Source organism: Phyllopteryx taeniolatus, chromosome 3 (genome assembly GCF_024500385.1).
Source record: "Phyllopteryx taeniolatus isolate TA_2022b chromosome 3, UOR_Ptae_1.2, whole genome shotgun sequence".
Classification (NCBI taxonomy): Eukaryota; Metazoa; Chordata; class Actinopteri; order Syngnathiformes; family Syngnathidae; genus Phyllopteryx; species Phyllopteryx taeniolatus.
Window position 1 is genome coordinate 22,771,489 of NC_084504.1, and position 24,462 is coordinate 22,795,950.

A 24,462-nucleotide genomic window follows, 5' to 3' on the forward strand; every position below is an offset into this window, starting at 1 on the left:
GCTGCACTTTTTTTTTAAGATTAGTGTGTGACCTCCAGGGTAGAGAGTGGACTGACTTAATCTTTTTCTCCTCTCCTCATCTCTGTCCACTGCCTTCCTGCGAAAAGGAGCCGGCTGTCAGGTGGTACAGCGGACCACACACACACACACACACACACACACGTTATTTCCCACTTATCACATCGTGTTTCTCTTTAAAAAACTATTTAGTACTGACTAAGAATTTCATAAATGTTCTAATTTCTCACAGTGTGAATTACAATGTAGTGGAGTAACACATTTGTATTAGATCACAGTTAAACTGTCTCTATAGAGGCAGCACAGAGCGACGAGTGGTTACCACCTCTGCCGCACAGTTCTGAGACTCAAATCTTCGAATCTGGGCCCTGTCTCCCATGGTGGCGAGTTTAGTCCTGGGCTGGTGGAGGGAGTGGGTGTTGGAGGACCGATGGCACCTTGAGGTTGTGTTGCCTAAGAAACTCTTTAGGCTAGCAGGAGCATTGCCATGGAGACACTGGTGGGTAAGTAGGCAGAGTTTATATTCGGTAGCAGACAGGTAGCCAGTGGAGTTTCTGAAGAAGAAGTGAAATGTGGTCATATTTGCGACTCCTCGTCAGGATCCTGGCACAGCAGGTTCTGGATGTGCTGGATGAGTTTCTGCATGCTCTTATATTGGATATTGTGTTTTTATGTAGTATTGATGGTTTTTGTAATTGCAATGTAATAGCGGTGGTATTAAGAGGGGGATTTAGTCCCCACTAAAGGCCCAGGTACTAAATGGACTGCCCGCCACTAGTACAAGGTACAGTATATTCATTTAGGCGCATTGGCAGCAGATGGTTTGCGTTGCAGATATGGTATTGTTGACTTAATTAATAACAATTAAAAACAAAGAATCATCTTTGTAAACTCACATTTTGACACAGCTCTCATATTGGAATATCATTAGAATGTGTAAGTGAACCTAATTTTGCGGCCGGTGACAACCGTTTAATTGCCAGCAGCACACACTGCGCATAATAAATGATGGTAAATCAGAGAAGGCATGTTCATTGTCTCTCACTGTTTCACTGTAAGACTGTTGCATTCATGTGGCGTAATGAGCAGAGACAAGCCTCAGCTTCTTCCTGACCTAGAAAATTTAGAAGAAAAAAAAAAAGCAAGCAATAAATAGACAAACTGTAAATGGAAGCCTAAATAAAAATAAATGAGAATGCTGATGATTTTGGACATGCAGGCTCATTAGCCACTTCAGAGGAATTCATCACATTGTGCCGACGAGATGCTTCTACTCTCTCCTCCCTCGGCATTTACTACCGCTCGGTCACTCTGCCTCCGTTCTCAGGCTCAATTAAGCTACAGTAAGTAAAACAGCGGTGCACCCTGTCACATTCCATCCACTCGCGCTCACTGAGAGACCCGCTAAAACAAACGGGCCTAAAGGAGCCCACTCCAGCGGCCATTACCATATGAACAACTCACTTCCCGCATGCACAATGAACCACCTTGACAGAGCCTCCCTCGGCCTTCGTGGAAACGTATTCAAGTGTGCATAAAGAAGGGTCTGTGTGCACTTTGACGGTCCCGCTCTACCTCTTCTCTGGTCGTGCCCGGATTAGCTCCCGCTGCTGCAATATGTACCTCACGAGGCGGGAGGTGAGGGGGTTTGCACACCTAAGAACACACATGGGTGGCCGGGAGTGCAGAGAAAAATGTGCACACACAAGAACAAGCACGCACACGGTCACCGACAGGAGCAAGATACTGTGCAACTGAGAGGTTATTTTAATCAGCCTTCAGCCCAAAAAAAAAAAACACTTAGTTTATTTGTCCAGGAAATTGCAAACATCCAGCAGTCCACCAGTCAATTACAGGGCACACATAGACAAACAACCATTTACAATAAAATTAGCACCTATGGATAATTTATTGTCTTTAATGAACCTAACCTGCATGCTTCTGGAATGTGGGAGGAAGCCAGAGTACCCAGGTAAAAACCCATGAAAGTGTGCTAACTCCCAGCTTCGAACTTAGAACCTCTCGACCGTGAGGCAGCCAGCTAACCACTACTTCACCCAAATATAATAGATGAATACAATTTGTACATTTTGTTGATGGTTTTAGGAAGGGATATTCCCTGAACGGGTGTGGCTTTCCTATGCCGCATATCAGGTGGAGATGCAGATCTGCTTAGCCACAATAGTGATTGACACTAACAATAATAAAGACAAATAATATTTGTATTATTTTAGGCAGCTAATCAAGCCAATTTGTCCAAAAACAACAACAACAAAACTGCTCTCCAAATCCAAATTTAGTTTGTCCAAACGGCGTTACCATCACAAATCATGGGGCATTCCAGTTATTTAACTCATGTGTAAATCTCTTAAAAATAATACAACTTTATTGTATGTATGACTTAAAGTGACCTAGTTTGGACTGCATTGTACTGTTGAGCGTTTTGCATTTTTCATTGATGGGCTGCATGTCTGCTGTTTTGTATTTTCTGCAACCTTAAAGATTTATGTGAGAACTCAAATTACAATGGTGAAGGTCAAACTCTATAGATTCATCATTGCTATTTGCCTCAATTTATGGATGTGAGAACTGAAGATTAATCCGTGGCCTTAGACCAAGACTGGACTTCTTTGGTACTAAGTCTCAGAGGAAAAAGCTTTGGACGCCGAAGGAATGACTGTGAGCTTCTCCAGGAGACCCAAATGGAACAAAATCAAAAGTGCAGCGTATGATGATTCATATGTAGAGAATGTACGAGATCTTAATCACTGCGTGAACGGTGACTAAAAGATCAGCCAACGACAGCTGAGACAGACAGAACTCAAACCCCGGAAGAATGAATGCTGACTAAGGTAATGAAATCCAGTGGGAAAAAACCTTTGTAGGTCCCAAAAAGTGGTCATGGTTATTGGTTGGTCATTTGTTACTAGTTTTAAATTGGTGTATTTCCAAGGTAGGTTGTTATTATTACATTATCAGTGTCTATGTAAAAGTAGCCACTCAAGTTTAAGCCACTCAAATAACACTGCAGAACACAACTCAGGCCTTCAGGCTCGTAGGGAAGCACACTTATAATTTGATCATTTCCTCTGCTAGCCTTCAGGCCCCGCAACAGCAAACAATAGCCTTATCGGCTCAAACACAGATGGGGGAAATATCATGTGATTTACTGTTCCACCTCATAAAAGTTTTTTTTTATCCTATCTTTACATTTGATCAGTCACTCGTGTTGAACGTCTCTTTGTGATGGCAGCCCGAAGGGTGAGCGGGCAGCAACACAATCACAACAACTCGGGTTCAACAGAAACATGAAAAATCGGAGACATCCTGCAGTTTGGCGTAGTCACTCCGTCGTGCTTTTCAACGTGTCGCAATACAAGAGGCAGGTCGTTTAACCGCACTGCCAACACGCACGGTTAAGATCCTGCTCGAAAGCACGACTCAGTGTCCTCGCCGCTCTCTGATGTTCAAATTGCAAACATATTGTCATTGAGAGAAAATGAAGGAAAGCAGATGGCGTTTTAGCATACATTGTTTTAATGCTCCCATGAGTGTCTCTGTTAAGCATATGAGTGGGCTTTAGTCACTGTGTGACTTCTGAACGAACTTCATGGCCATTCAGATGATGACATCAGACTGGAAGCAGACATACAGTGGTGCCTTGATATCCGAGTTGAAGTCCTAATAACTCATTCATTCGTAACTCAAAACACTCGTATCGCAAATCCTCTTTCCCCATTGAAATGAATGGAAATGCCAGTAACCAGCCTCCAAGAAGACAATTGTAAAGGGTTTTAATGAAGAAAACCAGAACGCTAGACTGTAATACTGTATATTACTTTGTCAATTCATAAAGTAATGACATAATTACAGTATATAAAAAACATTTGCATTAGTTTTTCCAGTCTGTATTCTCTGATGTACAGCATCGTGGTCAACTCTTCTGTTTTTAAATATGCTTTAGAAATAAATTGGATTGGATATAGAATGTAAAGAGATTAAACCGTTTTTGCCACTTTTCTTACTCAATTCAATGGACATTGTGCTGCTCCTTCTCGTGTTTGCACCTTGGCCACCTGGGGTCAGTATAATACAGACATAAAAATATACAATAGACCACCGCTAATTGCGGGGGATAGGGACAGCAAATAGTAAAAAGTCCCCTGACTCCCAGCACATGCAGTGTATCTGATGTAACAGCACATGACAGATAACTGTATCCCCAAAACACTGATAGTAGATAGCTGGGAAGAACATATAAACAACCCAGCACACAACATATGCTCACCTTGAGACAATGTGAGCTTTACAGACCTGTGAGTACATGTACCGGTATCCTACAAAGAGCAATTCCATTTACATATGTTACTACTTCTTGGGTAATAATGTAATGGACTCCAATGCAACGTGAAATTGATGGAGTTTAAAGTAATCCAGCTACTATTGTGCCCAGGCCAACAGCTTTCAGTGCAATCCAGGCCAACATATTCATATACAATTCATCTGTGTGCACATTTCTGCATGCTAATGTGTGCAGAAAGGCATCTATGGACCTGTGTGACCACCATCCTCTGTGCACCAGCACGTAGCATTAACAGCAAATGTCTCAGGGCCATTAAAGCTTTTCCAAAGCTTATTACAGCTCACATGTGAGGATAGCATTTCATCACGCCCTCAGGTAATATAGTATGCCATTTGTTCCCTTACAAATGACTGCAATTGTAACACGCTGCGCTATGTGTCCAATGGAGAGATTGCTATCATTTTAAAAGGTAACCAAAGCCACTTCACTTGGGAGGTCCTCCTCCCTGCCCCCTTAAGTTCTCTGTGGATACATCCCACTGTGACAGATATATCTCCTTTAAGCTCTATTTACTCGAGAGCTACAAACCTACCAACCTCCCCTATGCGGTTTTGTTACTACTCTTCCACAACCACACACACACAAACACACACATATATATATATATATATATATATATATATATATATATTTGTTTGTTTGTTTAAATAAAAATTGTATTTTAGGACAAAAGAACAAATATCACAGCATTCCCAATAATGTACTGTAAATGCTGGGAGAACTGCATTAAAAAGAAACGAAATGGGCCATATGTGACCCGCAGGCCATATTTTGCCCTCCGATGATATCAACAGAGGAAGGTGTCATCGGTCTGTGTGAAGAAGAAAAAAAAGCATCCGAGGCAAACACCGTGTTAACGTGTCTACTGATTAATCTGGCCATCCATTCCTCTGTGATCCACACACAGGGAAGAGCCATTTCTAAAGCATATAAAAAGCTCCTGAAAATCCAAGAATCAATATCATCCCCAACCACAATTTTATTTTATCTATATCATTTCATAATGTTGGAACAATAAAAAAAAAAAAAAAAAAAAGAGATGACATTTGCTTGTTTGGCCAAAACATTAAATACAATCTCATGATAATAATGTTCTGTTTTGAACCAGCTACCACATACGACAAGCTTTTTTTTCACCACAGCTCCACCTGAAGGATTTGATGGGTCACTGCCCCAATGCAAACCAATGCAAGAAGGGGGAGAAGACCTAAGACCTTCCACACAGGAAGGATTTAAACTCCTAGCCTCAGAACTGAGAGGCAGATAAGAAAACCACTTATACACCATGCCGCCTAATTCCACCTTATCAACATAATTCTTAATGATAAATTAATCGAGTATTAGTTATTAATCCAACCAGTTCGGGGTGTACCCCGCCTCCTGCCCGATGACAGCTGCGGTAGGCTCCAGCACGCCCGTCACCCTAGTGAGGAGAAGCGGCTCAGAAAATGGATGGATGGGTGGATAGTTATTAATCGATTCTTATCTCAATCCCAATTGAATAGGTTCTTCGTCGGCCGATGAACCAAAGTTTTCATGGATTTTGGTCATGTCATTTCACAACTAGTTAACAGATCCAAAAAGTAACAACTCTCCGATAGTGTAAGCGAAATCTTAGCTTTACTCTTTATACACAAATTTGTACTGGATGACATTATATTGGGCGGCACGGTGGCCGACTGGTTAGAGCGTCAGCCTCACAGTTCTGAGGTGCGGGGTTCAATCCCCGTCCCCGCCTGTGTGGAGTTTGCATGTTCTCCCCGTGCCTGCGTGGGTTTTCTCCGGGCACTCCGGTTTCCTCCCACATCCCAAAAACATGCATTAATTGGAGACTCTAAATTGCCCGTAGGCATGACTGTGAGTGCGAATGGTTGTTAGTTTCTATGTGCCCTGCGATTGGCTGGCAACCAGTTCAGGGTGTACCCCGCCTCCTGCCCGATGACAGCTGGGATAGGCTCCAGCACGCCCGCGACCCTAGTGAGGAGAAGCGGCTCAGAAAATGGATGGATGGATGGACATTATATTGTGCGTACTAATCCCACGGCCGGTGAGCTTGATTCCACCATTTAAAAAGTACAACTCTTCCATTCTATTGACCAGCAGAGCATTCCAAAAAAAACAATCAATTAATTAAGGCACCTCCCCTCGTACTCCGCTGATGCTGTAGTCACAACTCGGGCAACATTTACTCCATTAATTAGCCCCGTGTTACAGGCCAAGAGGCTATCCGACTGCCTTCTGCAGGCCGAGCGGCGATAGTAGCGCTTTATTATGCAAGTGGCCCAGGTAGAGAGAGCAGGTAATTGAGGCCACGCAGGCTGCCTCACACAGACAGTCGACTGAGAGGCTGCAAAGTGGGAATGGAAATCGCCGCAAGCCCGCAGTGGTCTGCCCTCGAATGAAATATTAACTTTTGGAGTATTTAAACGGAGGGAAGCATTGCAATAGTTAAGTGTGCCTTACTGAAAAGTATCACACATGCGTCCTTAAATTCTGTATCACATATGATGCTGGAGGTATGAGCCATTTAACATGAAAAACTATCCACCTACCTATTTTCTACAGCAGTGTTTCCCAACCAGGTGGCAGACTGCCAAATAAGTGAAGTAGAAGAAGACATGAGCAATTCCATCTGTTCATTTTCTGTTGCGCTTGTCCTCATTTAGTGTGTTAAGTACATAGCTGCAGCCCATTCCAGATGACTTTGGGTGAGAGGTGGGGTACACCCTAGACTGGTCGCCAGTCGGGCAGGGTACACATAGATTTATTTTTTTTTGGGTGGGGCTCGGGGGGCTTATTTTTGTTTTTGATCCAAAAACTGTATTCAACATAAATACAGGGGCCGGCACGGTGAACGCACATAGCCGCCTCACAGTTCTGGGGACCGAGGGTTCAAATCCCGGCCCCGCCTGTGTGGAGTTTGCATGTTCTCCCCGTGCCTGGCTGGGTTTTCTCCGGGCACTCCGGTTTCCTCCCACATCCCAAAAACATGCGTGGTAGGTTGATTGGAGACTCTAAATTGCCCGCTTTATCCTCACTAGGGTCGCGGGCGTGCTGGGGCCCACCGTGCCGCCATTCGAAACTACTTTATGGTATTTAAAAAGAGTAATCTAGACTCCAGTCAGGTGAGATGACATCATTGGTATGTGCACTACTTCCTCATTCTTTATGCGCTATCTGGGATTGCTCATTTACCACCGTCTGGTTCAACCACACACACTCTTAAGTCCTTCACCTGTTAATGTGTGAAGCAAATGACTGCTGCAGTGGCGCCAGGACAAACACATGTCCCAGTTTATGAAGTGGCCATGTGCAAACATGTTTGTTCTTGAGCAAGGGTGGGCAAAGCATGGCCCGGGGTCCACATACAGCCTGGTCCGTTCTTTCATCTGGCCCAGCAAGCTCTTTGATGCATAAATGTATCATCTTTTTTTTTTCTTTACCTAAATTAGTTCATTAAAGGTATTTGTATTAATTAGTACCATTAAATAATTGATTATTTTTGTATTAATAATTTTTACATATATAATCATATTTTTTTAGATTTTATCAAATAATTATGATTAAACAAAAAATGAGCGAGAATGAATTACAGTATGTTGATTATTGAATGGCACGGTGGTCGACTGGTTAGAGCGTCAGCCTCACAGTTCTGAGGACCCGGGTTCAATCCCCGGCCCCGCCTGTGTGGAGTTTGCATGTTCTCCCCGTGCCTGCGTGGGTTTTCTCCGGGCGCTCCGGTTTCCTCCCACATCCCAAAACAAACATGCATGGTAGGTTAATTGACGAATCTAAATTGCAGGTGTGAATGGTTGTTTGTTTGTATGTGCCCTGCGATTGGCTGGCAAACAGTTCAGGGTGTACCCCGCCTCCTGCCCGATGATAGCTGGGATAGGCTCCAGCACGACCACAACCCCAGTGGGGAGAAGCGGCTCAGAAAATGGATGGATGGATAGATAAAGAATTTATTCAAAATGTATTTTACATATTTTACATAGACATATGTAACTCATTTAGAAAAGTATATTTACATCAGTCCCAAATGACCTGGTCCATTTGTTCATTTAAAAAATTAAATGTGGTCCTTGAGCACTAAGGTTTTCCCGCCCCAGTTCTAGATAGTCTGTAGGAAGTGTAGGAAGTTCATCTTGTGACTTAAGTCACTTTAAATTCAAGTTCCTCATTTAAATGATGACAATAGGACAAAAATGCTGCTCCTGACTTTCCGTTATCTAGGTCAGAGCTGTACCTCCAGTCTCTTCTCCCCATGCCACCCCCTCTCCTCGCTTGCTTGTGTGCTGATGTAACGTACTGTAAATGTGCAGCAGGAGCTCGGGATGGTGCTTAGAGACAGTTGGTACATTTCTAAAAACAGCAACACTAATATTACCTCGCGAGAGAGGTTATGTTTTAGTTAGTTTCTGGCGTAGCTCCAAAACTAGTTCATCCATTTCCGTGAAACCTGGCCAAGGTGATCAATATGTGCTAAAACTATAGTATCAGACCCAGATTTGTTGTATATTTTATTTATTATTGTGAATCTTTAATATGGTAGAACAAAATGGGTCTTTGTCTATATGTTCCCTGCGACTGACTGGCGACGAGTCCACGGTGTACCCCGCCTCTCACCCAAAGTCACCTGGAATGGACTCCAGCTATGTACTTAAGGCACTAAATGAGGACAAGTGCAATAGAAAATGAATTGATGGAATTGCTCATATGTCTTACTCTCTTTCAGTTGTTTGGCAGTCTGTCACCTGCAGGACTGGAGTGGAACATTAGTGAACGTAACTGAACATCTGATGACAAATTTACAACAATTACGCCACTAAGCGCTTGAGTGCAAAGACGAGTGATATTGTTTTCATCGCCATAAACACGACTGACGCATGGTCTGAGCAAGAAGCCATTGCATTTTAGCATAAACGGTTGCATCTGTCTAATCCTAACATTTTACTTCATTCTCAATGAACCGGAAAGCAGCCTGCTAACTAACAAACATATATACAATTTTTTTCTTTTCACGCTTGTTAAATGAAGGTATTTGAGTCACAGTAAAAGCATTAACCTCGCCCCAGACCCAAAAATGGTATAGTCCTGTCAGCTTACCCCATCCTCTGTGAAGCACCTATTGTGGGTTGTGTTACCAGTTAGGCTTACGTTGTGCTTTATATGCCACCTTGTCTTTTGTGTGGGTTCATCCATCCATCTTTCTTTCGCTTTTTAGGGTCGTGGGTGAGCTGGAACCAATCCCAGCTCACTTTGGATGAGAGGCGGAGGTCACCCTGGACTGGTTACTAGCCAATCACAGGACATATATCGCATGGACAGACAACAATTCGCACTCACATTAAAATTTTAGAGTCTTCAATTCATCTAACATGCATGGTCATAATAAAAGGAATTATTTGACATTGACAGTACCATTCTTGTGGGGAGTGCACGCTACTGATAGCTGAAACTGGCGCTCTGCCTTTTGACTTTTCTTAACAGTTCACCTTAACTGTGCTTTTCACGAAACAGAGTTCTATGCTCGGAGTCTTTTACAAACACCATAGCTTCCTGCTGGATGTCTCCGCTCGAATTTCATTACAGTTGCTGCAATGCTGGGAGGAAGGACTCTTTCAATTGGTGGCGGTCCGCCCTGCCATTGTTCCAGTCACTGTGGAAGAGCTAACACTTGCGCCCACTAACACCATTTCTGAATGCCACCTTGATCCAAAGGCAAAGAAAAATAGTCGGTCAAATCGTGTAAATGATTAACAAATGCTGAGTCTCGATAGCCTGCGATGTTGTAATGCGTTCCTATCTGGTTACCAGGTGAGCTAGCGTTACCACATCTCATGCTCGGTGTGTGAGATCACGTGTTCTTTCGCACAATCAGAGTAGGACTGAAGACAGGAAAGAAAGATTGGAAAGATGAGAGGGCAGAAGAGGGCAAAGGTATTTGATTTCTTGGCCATTTTGTTTTATTTTGCTGCTTCAAATAATGTTACAAACAGGGTTGCATCGTGAGAAAAGTTCATAAATCCCGCTAATAGCCCCCAAAAAGAGAATAATCTCCCTCCAATGTTTAATCATGTTGTCACATCAAGCTCTTCAGAGGTGTTGGGTGGTGAGTCATGCCTAAGCCTCCCAACTCAATTAAAAAGTCAAGGGTTCAATTGCAGTGTGATCTAACGATCAGTACATTTGAGAGAAATAAAATGTATATTCTTACGTGAAATGAAGCTTTCAGTGAAACAGACAAGACCATGCACTGATTCTGAATGCAGTTTCTGTAGCCAAGCAAACCACACAGCAGAATTCATAGTCTTTCCACACACACACACAGTATGCAAACACACACATCAGAATCAAATGTTCACACACCTTCGCTGACCACTGGCCTCCCTAATAATCCAGTGGAGCAAATTTTAAAAGCCCAGCAAAGAGGCTTGTTCGCAAATAAGCTGAAAGGGCCCCCGGTAGACACTGATGAATGAGTCAAGCCAAGCATGCTGCCAACATTATCAAAAGCGGGGCGATGAATGAATACATTATCATGCGAGGCACTACTTCTCTTTTCTGCCCGCCTGACTCGCAGCTTGTCACTCTTTCCTGCCTGTCAAGCCTCTCGCCTCACGACCCACACGCATGCGGTGCGGCTTTTGTGTGCGTTAAAGAAGGTAGAACGTTATTTATCTTGGCTTAATCACCCTCACTGTCGGAGCATCAGCCCCTCACTTCCTGTCTCCTTCGCCAACTGTCCAGACACTTTCTATTAGAGGCTCTGAAAGGCTGGCTTCCTTCTCTCGCTTCTCTCTACATAGAGATACATACATCTTCCTGATTACTTCCCATTTCTGCAGCTCTTATAACACCTGGCAGTCTGCTTGCTCTTGCTTGATTGCTCTATCTTCATCAGTGCTGTCTGTCATAGATCTATTATTTCCCAGCCTTCCCTGAGATGTGATGCTTAAAAGTCCCATTGAATTAATTAGATTTAGCACTGATCTCTATGGCTTCCATTAATGTAATACAATAAATGCGTTCACTGCTTCAAGAACAGTGAGATAGTACAGGCCTCTGACAAGACATGAACCTTTGTCACCTCCAAATTCAATGGATGATCACTTTAACTGTGAGCCAGAAAAGTGGAACAGTCAGAAGTTGTGGTCAGTAATATTCCATTCCACTCCTGCAGGGGGTGGTATTTCACATTACAAAGTGTTTGCAAAACAGATTAAAAATAACTATCAAAGAAGAAAGAGGATGGGCCATGCCAAGATAAGTAACATTTTCCTAAATTTGTCTCAGGAGAATGTCCAAAAGTCTGCAAATAATTTCCACTTCGATACTGTTCTACTCCAGTCCTGCAGGAGGCAGTATTCAATATTGCTAAATATTTGCCATTTGCCAAACCAATCAAGGAGAAAAACAAAATCAATCAGATATTTTACAATGACACACAAAATCTTCATAAATCCACCCCCCCCCCCCCCCCCCCCCCAACAAAAGTCAAAAAGTCGTAAATTGCAAGGGATATTGTTCCACTCCTTGTGTATCACAAATAAAAATGCCAAAGAGATTTACATTGGTGTTTGCTAAATGTCAAAAAACATCGAGTACAAGCAATCTATTTAATAAGAATTTCAGCAATTCTAAATAGACTTCCTTAATCCAAACCAGGTCTAAAGGTCGTAAATTGTAAATAATGCTGTTCCACTCCAGCCCTGCAGGAGGCAGTAGTGCACAATAACTTGTTTGCTAAAGGCCCAGGTAATGAATGACAGAAAGAACAGTCCATGGTTTCTGAATTGTATCCGCCCATTCATCCATTTTCTACAGCGCTTGTCCTCATTAGGGGTAAGGGTGAGTTTTAGCCTATACCAGCTAAACTTTAGGTGAAAGCCGAGAAACACCCTGGACTGGTCAGCAGACAATTGCAGGCCACATATAATCAAACGTATCTTCCTTGACCACACAAAAATTTAGTGGGTGTCCTATTTTTGTGTTATCCTGCTAACACACACGCACACATATATGTGTTATTGCTAATCTAAAATTCAAGACTTGAGGTCTCTATCTCCTTTTTGGAGATTTGGTTTGATTTTTCTTGAGGTTCAGGAATTACTTTAGGATGTGTGTTTGTTGTGTAAGTGTGTCCGTTGTGTTCTGAATATTTTTTTGTTTGTTTAGCAATGCTAAAGCTTGGTCACCTTAATTTAAGTGTTTTATATTCTGCTCCCAGATGGCAAAAAAAAAAAATCATGCAGAAGACATTTCCTGTGCTTGTCGTCTTTTTTTGTTGTTGTGTGTCGATCATCAGGCCTCTGAGAATGAAGAGCAACGTCACACACACATCCTGCTTTTGAAAGTAAAAAGATGGCACAGAACATAATCCAGGTGACAGTTTGTTTATCTTTCTACAAAGCATATTTAAACAAACAAGACAAAAGTGTTTAGTCGGAGAGATGCAGGATTTTCCCGACTGTCACACCAGCCACCAGGCAGATCAGTACTAAGTGCAATGTGCTCATGACTGCGTGCTTGCGTGTGTGTGTGTGTGTGTGTGTATTTGAGATGTGAGTAAGTCTTTGTGAGGCCTCCAGTCAGCAGAGTGATGATAAGTACTCCCAGCCCGGCACTCCGCATGAGCCGATGGACAGACGGGCCGGGAACACTAGAGGCCTTGTGGTCGCGGCCAGTGTGTGTGTGTGCATGTGTGGGCACTGTGGTGACGGGATGTGGAAGGGGGTGGCGGCAAATGAGATGGGGAGATGAGGGGCTGTTGGCAGTGTACGCCAGAGCGTTACTACCAGCTACGCCACCAGACCGTGCCACATGGCTGCAATTTGTTCATTAACTATGTAATAAATGTACGCGCACACACAGAGGTAATATTGTTCCGACTTCTGCCTGATTGGATTGTGAAATAGAGGATCCTCCAGGGACTCACTTGTAGTCCCCCAGCCACTCTGACCAAGAGAGGAAGAGACAGGCCTGATTTCCTAACAAGGTTTGAGACGCAGGAACACATGTAGTCTATATTTTTCTGTTTGCTTTAAGCGTCACCATGAATATATCAATTGAAGTAATATGACCCTGTGTAAGGTTTTCTGATATTATTAGTGACCGCAGTAATAAAAGCCCTATTATGTCGAATATACAGTATATACAAAAGTGTTGAGATCCATGCCGTAAATATGAAGTAGATTTTTATTTTTTCCCAGATAAGTTGTGTGAACGTATCCAAGCATGTCTTAATGAACCTTTATAGCTTTGTACACTGGGGCAAAGTCATGCTGGAACAAAAAAGGGCCTTCCCCAAACTTCCCCAAGAGGCCAAAATATCTTGAAAATATGAATAATGAAGGTTGAGGGAGTGCATTTTGAGTCTAATTCATGACTGATTCATTTAATTGATTAAGTGAAACAAATCTGTACTCATTTTTAGCTTAATAGCTGGGCCGTCTTGATTCAGATCAGTTTTGTTTTATGATGACGTGATTGGTGTGATTGTTCTACATAGTGGTTAGCACATCTGCGTCACAGTCGAGTGGCTCTGGTTTCAAGTCTCCGGGTTCGAGTCTCCACCTGGACTCTCACCATGCATTAGTTTTCTCCATATAGTCTAGCTTGCTCCCCATTCCAAAAACATGCATGTGAGTTTCATTAAAGACTCTAAATTATCCACAGGTATGAATATGACTGTGAATATATGTCCTGCAATTGGCTGGGGAGCAGTCCAAAGTCAGCTGGAATAGGCTCCAGCTCACCTGCAAGGATAAGCAGTATAGAAAATGAATAGTTTGATGTTCACTCCATGTAGGGAATCTTCAACTAAGTACAGATCATTGCAGAGCTTTTACTCTCCCCCTGGAAGTGATTAATATTAGCCCAAGGCCAATGGCAAGCAATCTGTCATCATCATTAGGGCGACAGATGAGCACAGGGATCCTTGTTACAAATGACCCGGCAGCTAGGATGTCATCTGACGAGGTCCCGTCCGGTTCAAGGCCGACTGCAGCGGCTTTGGGAGCGCCTTGATTGCCACTGAGCGATAACGGCAGCAGAAACACCGTGGAGGGAATTCAGAGTGCATGAATAATGAGACAAAACCTTCCTTGTCGAGTTCACATGTGCAAGGCAGCAGTGTGGATTATAACCTGTGAGAGAGTATGACTGCTGTTGTGCCGTAAGCATACAGATCACCTTACACGTTGGCTTTCCTCTGCTTTGATGACTGAAGCTTACACACACACACACTCATGCATGCATGCATGCATGTGTCCACTCTCAAAACATACACCCCTCCAGGATTAATTCACCTGCCGCACCTGAGAATGCGACCGCCGTGATGTCACCTGCACTCTCATCACTTCAAAAGGTAAAAGAGCACCTCGGTGCCATCAGTACAATGAGCCAGCATACCCTCTCACTTTGTTTCATGGCAATCCCCTCCTTGCAGAGGGTTCATACGTGGAGGGTGCAGAATTACACAGACAATAAGGCATTCTTGGGTTACTGCTCACCGGGCCTTTACGCTCACATTGACAAGCTTTTGTGACATTCTACAGCCGTGTTTCCCAAAATTTACGAAGCCAAGGTATATATTTTACATTTCAAACAAACAAAACGACAACTACATTTCACAAAAAGATGAATTATGTACTTTCTGGCATTTAGTGGAACTGTCAATTGTTCTGCCTGTCACTATGTGCCGCGGGCACAGATAGATGAACAACGATACAAATACGAAAACGATACAAATACAAAATACAAATACATTTTGAATAAATTCTTTATCCATCCATCCATCCATTTTCTGAGCCGCTTCTCCTCACGAGGGTCACGGGCGTGCTGGAGCCTATCCCAGCTATCATCGGGCAGGAGGCGGGGTACACCCTGAACTGGTTGCCAGCCAATCGCAGGGCTACCTTATTTGTATTAAATAAATTTCAATCATTTTCTGAGCAATTACAGTAAATAAAACTGGATACCTATGCGCCATACATACAGTGGATAGGAATCACTGCAAGAGGATGGCTTCGGCTTGTGAAAACTCACACACTTAACATGCATGTGTTTACCCGAGAGCCACAGCGCTGTGTGCCAGTTGGCTCCGGCATGAACGCTCCCACCGGAGAAGCTCACAAGCCGGGCACGACACAATGAGATGTGGTAATAGCGCAACTGCCACATTAGGTTGCGTTTGAACCCAAAAGAAAAGCCTAGAGCCGAAGCTCAAGCAGGGCTTCTGCAAATAACACATACAGTAAGAGAACAGAGGTAGAATAGATGGATGTGGGATGAGGGAGTTGACGATGTGGATAAGTGGATAGCCTAGACGGACAGACAGACCAAAAAATGCCTGTCCAATGGATGGATGGACAGACAGACATGAATAGCTAGACAGTGTCATATGATACAAGTTAACCCTCTAATGCACCCAACCACAATCATAATCAGCATCATAATGGTGGGAAACAAAAAGCCTAGCGCTAAAACATGAGTAAGTAACGTGTTGTTCAGTATTCATTTGGCATATAAAGGGGGCTGAATCTAAAAACAGTAGTAAAGTAGAATTTTAGAACAGTAGAAATGGACAGATGTGAGATGGGATAGTTGGGTAGGAGGGTAGATAGATGGACAGACAGATGTATCAAGGATGAATGGCTGGTTGGGATGGGCATGTCGGAAGCTAGATAGGTGGCTAGACAGCTAGATGACTTGACAGCTAGATAGATTAATGGATGGAAGGATGAATTAATTGATTTGATTGATGGACATGGATGGGATGACAAAAATGAAAAGATATGATACAAGTTGGCCTCTAATGCACCCAGCCACAATCATAATCAGGGTGATAGAGGTAAACAAATATCCGAGAGCAAAATAAGGTTCAGTATTAATTCAGCACATTCTGAATCTAAATACAGTAACGCAGGAGTCAGGTAAATGGCTAGGATACTAGAATAGGAATAGTCGGACCAAGAGATAGATGGATGGATGTATTGTTGATTGGGATAGGTGTGTCAGAAGATAGGTAGATGATAGCTAGCGAGATGATTACATAGCTAGATAGGTGGCTGGTAGGAAGGATGACTAAACTGACAGATCAATGACCAAGTGACTGACCAAGTGACTGAAATGTAAGTTGGGTGGTAGTGTATTATGAGACAGTGGAAGCTCCTTCAGGGATGGCTTTATTTCTAATCCATCATGTGATTTCAGCCTGATCTACAAAACACTCAGCTGAGCATGAAACAGGAGGCCGGGGCCGGTCATCTATCTCCCTCGGCGTAAACATGGCAGCGTTAAATGTGCCAAAACACACTGGTGGAGCAGCAGCGCTCGATGAGGAGCCCTCCAAACACTATCTATAAGCCTAACTGTGAAAATATTCAGAGGCAAAAAAGCCAAGCAGCAGTGGGGGGTGTATTTGTAAGGGAGGGCATGAAAAGATGCACACGCAGAAGAAGAGATTGAGGGTTCACCGCTGAGATAAAAATGGAATCCATTTTGGTTCTTGAAGCACACTCATGCATAGTGCGAGGACCCGCTCAGGGTGTTTGACTGGCATTGGCACTTCTCTTCCCTCTCCTCTCGGTCCATTCCAATTGTTCTGCCTTCCCCTCACTTATCATTTCCTCCTCTCCTCTCCGGTCACACCTCTTTCCTTGAATTTCTCTTCCTCTCTCTCGAGGCCCCCAGGCCCCCCCAACACTGTCACAGGTCCTGAAACTATGGCAACGGAACGAGAGAGAGCAAGCGCTCTCTATGATTAATAGATGAGAGATGAGGTGCCAATCGCTCGAGTCTGGGGAGGAGGGACGGGTACACTCTAACAACACTGTGCAAACATGTATGCACAGTCACACGCAACACGCACAATGAGCCTGGAGACCCAACACCGCTGCAATGAGGCACCTTTGGTGCTTCGTGCCAGTGTAAGCCTGCAAAATCACAAGATGAATATAAGACCACACCCTGGCCTGCCGAGGTGACCACTTGATGTATATCTTATAAAGACCGTTACTACCATTCATCCATCCATCCATTTTCTATATGGCTTATCCCGTGGAACATCATTAGGGGCTGGAGACATGGTGAGAGGTGGGATACGCTCTGACTGGCAGTGAATCACACGTCTGGCTCGAGTTGGGCGACATTGCTTTGAAACAAAATCTTTGATTTTTTTTTTCCCACAGATAACAGATCCACGATTTGAATCAATCATTTCCTACTTTGCTTATTAAAAAAAAAAAAAAAATGACTGACATTTTTTCAAAACAAGTTTTGCTTTTTGTTTTGTTTTTTTTCTTCTGGGATCTGTATATTTCTCCTGATACCAAATAAAATATAACCAGCCTTTCCCACATGTTGTAATCCATGCAACCCATTCTTCCACGCAAACCCTCTCCCTCCCACACAACACACTAGGGCAGTCACTATCAAATCTTTTTAGAGTCCATTCTCCTAATCCATTCTCCTATTGATTATTAATCGAATAATGGAATAATAATCACTCTCCCCCCATCCCCACACTATTACAAAAAAAATATATATTGTTTTCCTACTAACATGCATTTTATTCTCATTTTTGAGGGACAGACTTAAATCCTTAAACTGCATGTTGGTACCTAGTGTATGGTATAAATTTGGTGAACAGAATTTGAGACAGCAAAATGCTAAACGGTTAGCAAAAGCGATTAGCATTAGCGCGCTAGCGATTGCCATTGTAAGTATAAAAAACACTAACTCCCATTCAGCCCACTCATACTTATCATGTTATATGTACAATACACATCTAACAGTGTCTTAAAAATCACTTATAGACCCTACTTTGTCGTTTTTTGGCATGGTTTATCATTGGCCCAACACTGCATCCGTCTGCAATAAATGTCCGTGTGAAACACGGGTTCCGGCAGCACAAACATGGTTCCAGGGTGGAACTTTTTTTTTTTTTTGTATGTTTTTTGTCCTGCCGGAGCTTAAGGGCAGAAATTTTGCATTGACCTATTTTTGAAGTCAATTTAGCCAAGTTTTTCGGTTGTTTTTTTTCCCCCTCCCCTAAAACACACCATCCAAAATAACAGTCAAAGGACATTTGGCAAGACTGACTTGCAGTTGTTGGGTACTCTTATTTTTCTTATTAAATTATATGGTTTTAGGCGGCATGATGGACAACTGGTTGGCACATTTGCCTCACAGTTCTTAGGACCGGGGCTCAAATCCATCGAGTTTGCATGTTCTCCCCGTGCCTGCATGGGTTTTCTCCGGGTTCTCCAGTTTCCTCCCACATCCCAAAAATAATGCATGGTAGGTTAATTGATTACTCTAAATTGCCCGTAGGTGTGACTGTGAGTGCAAATGGTTGATTGTTTATGTGTGCCCTGTGATTGGCTGCCTACCAGTTCAGGGTGTACCCCGCGCTCCAGCACACCCGCGACCCTATTGAGGATAAGCGGTACAGAAAATGAATGAATTAATTAATGAATTATATGGTTTTAGTGTAAATCTTATAGAGGAAATCCTTATGTTTAACATTCATATATTTTTCTTAACAAATCACACTTGGGAAAACCCCAATGTAAATGTGTAATTATTGTACCAGGCGTGCCACACTTAGGGAATCCCTGAAGTAGTATATAAGGGAAACAAAAACCTCCTTAGAAAGAGAACAGTGGATTACAACAGAGAGTGGATTCAGGGTCTTATGTGTTCATCATTTAAGGCTATTGTCATCTCTTAGCACAGTACCATGTTACATTCATTGGCAAGTTGACACAGTTTTGTCGTCGTATGAAGTCACGCTATTTATGTAGCTGCAGCAGGGCTCACCATTCAGCTTGCCTAAGTCGAGCAGGGTTCTGTACTGTACTAAAACAAGCTGACCTAAACTGCCCCGTTTGGTGGAAAGAACAACAGCGTAAGTGAACCACATTGGACTGCTTTCGATGCTTTGTAGACTAAGTCTAATGGAGCGGTCCCAAACCTTTTTTGCACCACAGACTGGTTTCAGCTAAAACAATATTTTGAAACAAATAAAAACTACTAAAAATACAGCTCACCTTTATGCTGAATGTAGTTGTTGTAAATGCACTTCAACGAGCTGATCCCATCTTGAGGTAATGGGAGACAATGACACCTGAAGCATTTCACTTGTGCAGTCTACTATGCTTCAAAACAATATTCATCCATCCATTTTCTACCCCTTATCCGGGGTTGGGCCGCGGGGACAGTAGCTTGAGCAGGGACGCCCAGACTTCCCACTCCCCAGCCACTTCATCCAGCTCTTCCGGGGGAATCCAGAGGCCTTCCCAGGCCAGCCGAAGGACGTAGTCTCTCCAGCGTGTCCTGGGTCGTCCCCGGGGTCTCCTGCCGGTGGAATGTGTCCGGAACACCTCACCAGGGAGGCATCCGGGAGACATCCGAATCAGATGCCCCAGCCACCTCATCTGGCTCCTCTCGATGTGGAGGAGCAGCGACTCTACTCTGAGATCCTCCCGGATGACCGAGCTTCTCACCCTATTTCTAAGGGAGAGCCCGGACACCCTGCACTGAAAACTGATTTTGGCCGTTTGTATCCGGGATCTTGTTCTTTCGGTCACGACCCACAGCTCGTGACCATAGGTGAGGGTAGGAACGTAGATCGACCGGTAAATTGAGAGCTTCGGCTTTCGGCTTAGCTCCTTCTTTACCACAACGGACCGATACAAAGTCCGCATCACTGCAGACGCTGCACCGATCCGCCTGTCAATCTCCCGTTCCATTCTTCCATCATTCATGAACAAGACCCCAAGATACTTAAATTCCTCCACTTGGGGCAGGATCTCATCCCCGACCTGGAGAGGGCATGCCACCCTTTTCCGACTGAGGACCATGGTCTCAGATTTGGAGGTGCTGATTCTCATCCCAGCCGCTTCACACTCGGCTGCGAACTGCTCCAGTGAGAGTTGGAGGTCACGGCTTGATGAAGCCAACAGAACCACATCATCTGCAAAAAGCAGAGATGCAATACTGAGGCCACCAAACCGGACCCCCTCTATGCCTCGGCTGCGCCTAGAAATTCTGTCCATAAAGGTTATGAACAGAATCGGTGACAAAGGGCAGCCTTGGCGTAGTCCAACCCTCACCGGGAATGAGTCCAACTTACTTATATGCGGACCAAACTCTGCCACCGAGGAGCTTTTTAACTACCTCGGTGACCTCAAACCCAGAGATAGGAGAGCCCGCCTCAGTGAACCCAGACTCTGCTTCCTCATGGGAAGGCGTGTCGGTGGGGAGAATACTTCGAAGCTTCACAAAAATAGTATGTTGGAAATGGCAACAAGGTATCCAGTCGTTTTTCTAGCAGATTTGTCGAAAAGTGTACGCAGTGCTTTTTAACCACAGTACAACATGACTGAGATGAAGTAGTTTATACAGGGGCACAGGCAGATGTACCTGATTTTCAAAATAAAACTTGTTTCAGACTCTGATGCGCTGTAAACATTTTTTTGTTAAGTCTCTCTTTGCAGCCCGGACCGATAGTGCAAGACTTCATCCATCTACTGTCAAGTGATGACACAAAGCCCTGCTGCTACTGCTTTCGGATTATCTCTGCTAATGCATCCCCCTCTCCGTTCCATTTGACTAATGACAGGCAACCCAACTCAGCTGTGACAAAAGCATTTTGACATGTTCCATGGACTACGGTGAGCATTAAAAACAACAACAACAATTCCATGATATTTTAAGCTGATTGTAAATGCTCCAGGATGTTTGATGCTTTTTCATCCAGAGCCCATTTGGCCGAGTTTGGCCTATAAAACGTTCCTCCAAGTCAATGGGCTAGCTTTCTGATTCACTTTGTTTCAAAACAACAATGCCTTGCCAAGGACCATCAGACAAAACACCAACAATACACCGAGCCAATTCTGTCATTAACTTGCAGTGTGAGAGTGTTTTTGCCGTGTCCTTCGTGCTTCTGGCATTTTTGGCATACGCGACATGTTCAATCACTTATGCTAATGTAACAAGGATGCCCATTGTTTTTCGACATGGACTTGTATTCATTAAAGCCGCTTGGAACGGCACAATGAAGCTTAGAATGTGGAACGTCTTGTTTGCATGTGTGTGTTTTTGTGTAACATAGATAACATTTCACAGCCAGTGATTAGCAATTGATTACAATGCTAGTGAACCATGTGGTGACTAAAGCCACTGTATGGCGGAATCTATTCTTTCCCAGCACTCTCACAGAGGCAATGTTCTGTGAATAGGATGTTTTGGGGAGAAGAGCAACTAAATCAATTGCATCAAACAAATAAGAAAATCTACAAATAGAGCTAACAGGTGTAACAGCACACTCTCGGTGACCTTAGCAAAAATCACTAAATGTGCTGTATGACATCTTTGATTTTGGAAAACGTTGAAAACATCTTTCATGATGCCAGTGTGTATTTCTAAGAAAGAAATGTGCAGAAACACACTATAATTTTATGATTATACCTTATTCCGAGTCCTGCTATTAAGGCAGTTTTGACATTAACTGCTGAGTCGGCGTAAATGTTGCGGCAATTTTGGAGATTGTGAAATGGGTTCAAATAGGAGCGAGGAACAAAGGAGGTTTTATTTGAGCCAATTATTAAGATTCGTTTATTTTTCAGGCACTATTGCTACTTCTTCAGAGCACAGTGCACCAACTCAGCTGTTGAAACCACGCCACATTGAACGCATCGGTCGGAAAAGAGTGGAATAGTGCAGCAACAAGGCAAGTTAACATCATCATTTCTGCCTTTCTTGTCATGTATTCTCAAATGTTATAATGGTACAACGATGACCAATCGGCACAACCAAGCAGTGACACATACAATAGCCACTCAGCATGCTTTGAACTAGAAATACTACCTTGCAGTAACTGGTAGTCCAGTATCTGGTTTCGCCAATGGAAAGGTATTAACACAGTAGCGGTAGCATGCAGTGGAAAATGGGCATTTTATTTTCAACCCTAGGGCTGTTCCGTATACAACACTCGTGTAATGCTAGTGGTCAGTCAGCCCGAGAGGTGTCCTGGCTGTTCCAGGACAATATTTGAAACCGTCTCTGACGACGGAGATCAATACCTGGGAATCAATGCTCCCTGCTTTGCACACCACTCCTTTATCTATTTAAGAGTCACTGTAAAGGTACAAAGGCAACTAAAACATAAATAGCACACTTGGTGTAGTTGAATTGTTTAAAAATATATTGACAAGATTACAACATGGGGCAGCATGGCTGAAATGATGGTTAGCACGTCTGCCTCAAAGTTGAAAGCTCCCAGGTTCGAATCACAGCTCCTGTGTGGAGCTTGCCTGCTCTCCCCGTGTCTGCGTGGGCTTTAACCGGGTACTCCAGTTTCCTCCCACATACCAAAAGCATGCCCGTGGGGTTCATTGAAGACTCTAAATTGCCCTTAGGTGCGAAAGTGAGTGTGATTGTTTCTCTACAGTGTATGTGCCCTGCAGTTGGCCTGCGTCCAGTCCAGGGTGTACGCCTCTTCTCTCAAAGTCAGCAGAAGTAGGCTACCGCTCACTTAGGTCAAGCACTACAGAAAATGGATGGACCATCCATTTTCTGAGCCACTTCTCCTCACGAGGGCCGCGGGCGTGCTGGAGCCTATCCCAGCTATCATCGGGCAGGAGGCGGGGTACACCCTGAACTGGTTGCCAGCCAATCGCAGGGCACATACAAACAAACAAGCATTCGCACTCACATTCACGCCTACGGGCAATTTAGAGTTGTCAATGAACCTACCATGCATGTTTTGGGATGTGGGAGGAAACCGGAGTGCCCGGAGAAAACCCACGCAGGCACGGGGAGAACATGCAAACTCCACACAGGCGGGGCCGGGGATTGAACCCCGGTCCTCAGAACTGTGAGGCAGACGCTCTAACCAGTCGAATCGTCCACCGTGCCGCTGGATGGATAATGTGAGGTATAATCTCAAATCAATCCAACGAGTACAAAGGGTTTGATGCTATACAATTGTCTCGAAAACCCCCAGCAAGCCCACACACCGAGGGTGTGCATTAATAAAACATGGCTTCTATGAAATACACATAAACGCACCTACTATTGAATGCATTGGTTTTGACGCTCATTGAATGAGCAGTGACAGTTAAAAGCAGCTTGACTGGCCTCATTGTTTAGAGAAGGAGGCCAATTCATTTGAAAAGAAGCAAAGCCATTTATCAATTATTCAAAGCCACTGTATTCAGGCAGCGTCTTTCCTCAAGTGGCACATTTAAACACCAACTCTCTCCTGTTGGTCCCCTCTTCCTCGCTCTCTCTCTCTCTCTCTGTTTCTCTCTCTCGCTCACACACACTCACACACACATAGACACACATGCACAGTGTGACGAATACACATCAGTCACACACGATTGCTATTGTTAGAGGATCGGTGAATCAAACGCTTCACAGAGCAACGCTCCAACATACAGCTCTACTGCTGGATTCCAAAGTAGTATTACTGTAATGCATCTCTCCGCAATACAACATGTCAGCGTATGAATTGCTACAAGGCGCATAAGCACTGGTTTGAGCTTTTTGGGAGCCTCTGGAAGACGGAGTGGCCATATTTATACAGCCCTTCTCTAAAATGCCTCCAGGAGATTTGTGTGCCTTGAGGGCAAAAACATTTTTAAATTGCAATTTCACAATGGAGATCGGTGTAGTTCAATGCCAACAGAAATAGGGTCGCATCAGTAAAAAAAAAAAATAAACAGCAAAACTACCACACCTTTAAGGTTGTTCCCAATACACGGAAAATAAAATCATGTCAGTGCTATATATTTATCATCACTATGTAGCAGAGGGAGAAGAAAACCACTGGGAGCGCCCGGGTGTTGTCATTCGAACCTTGCGCTTGTGGCTTGTTGAGACCTTCTTCTCCTCTCCATGCTTGTTTAAAAAAGCAACAGGGAACAGCATGGAAACAACAACTTTTTAACAGATGAAATTTGGTTAGAAATTGCAACACTGATGTTGGACTAGAGCAATAGTGACCACTAATGGTTTCCCTGCAGCATGCACAAGCTGTCCCTGAACACACCCCAGTCTGAGTG

At 43.7% G+C, this 24,462-nt stretch overlaps 1 protein-coding gene across 4 annotated transcripts in view; it reads right to left on the bottom strand.

Moving 5' to 3' along the window:
- The window catches only part of sema6a (sema domain, transmembrane domain (TM), and cytoplasmic domain, (semaphorin) 6A), a 143,053-nt gene that overhangs the window by 117,494 nt on the left and 1,097 nt on the right, over nucleotides 1-24,462 (bottom strand). The window lies entirely within an intron of this gene.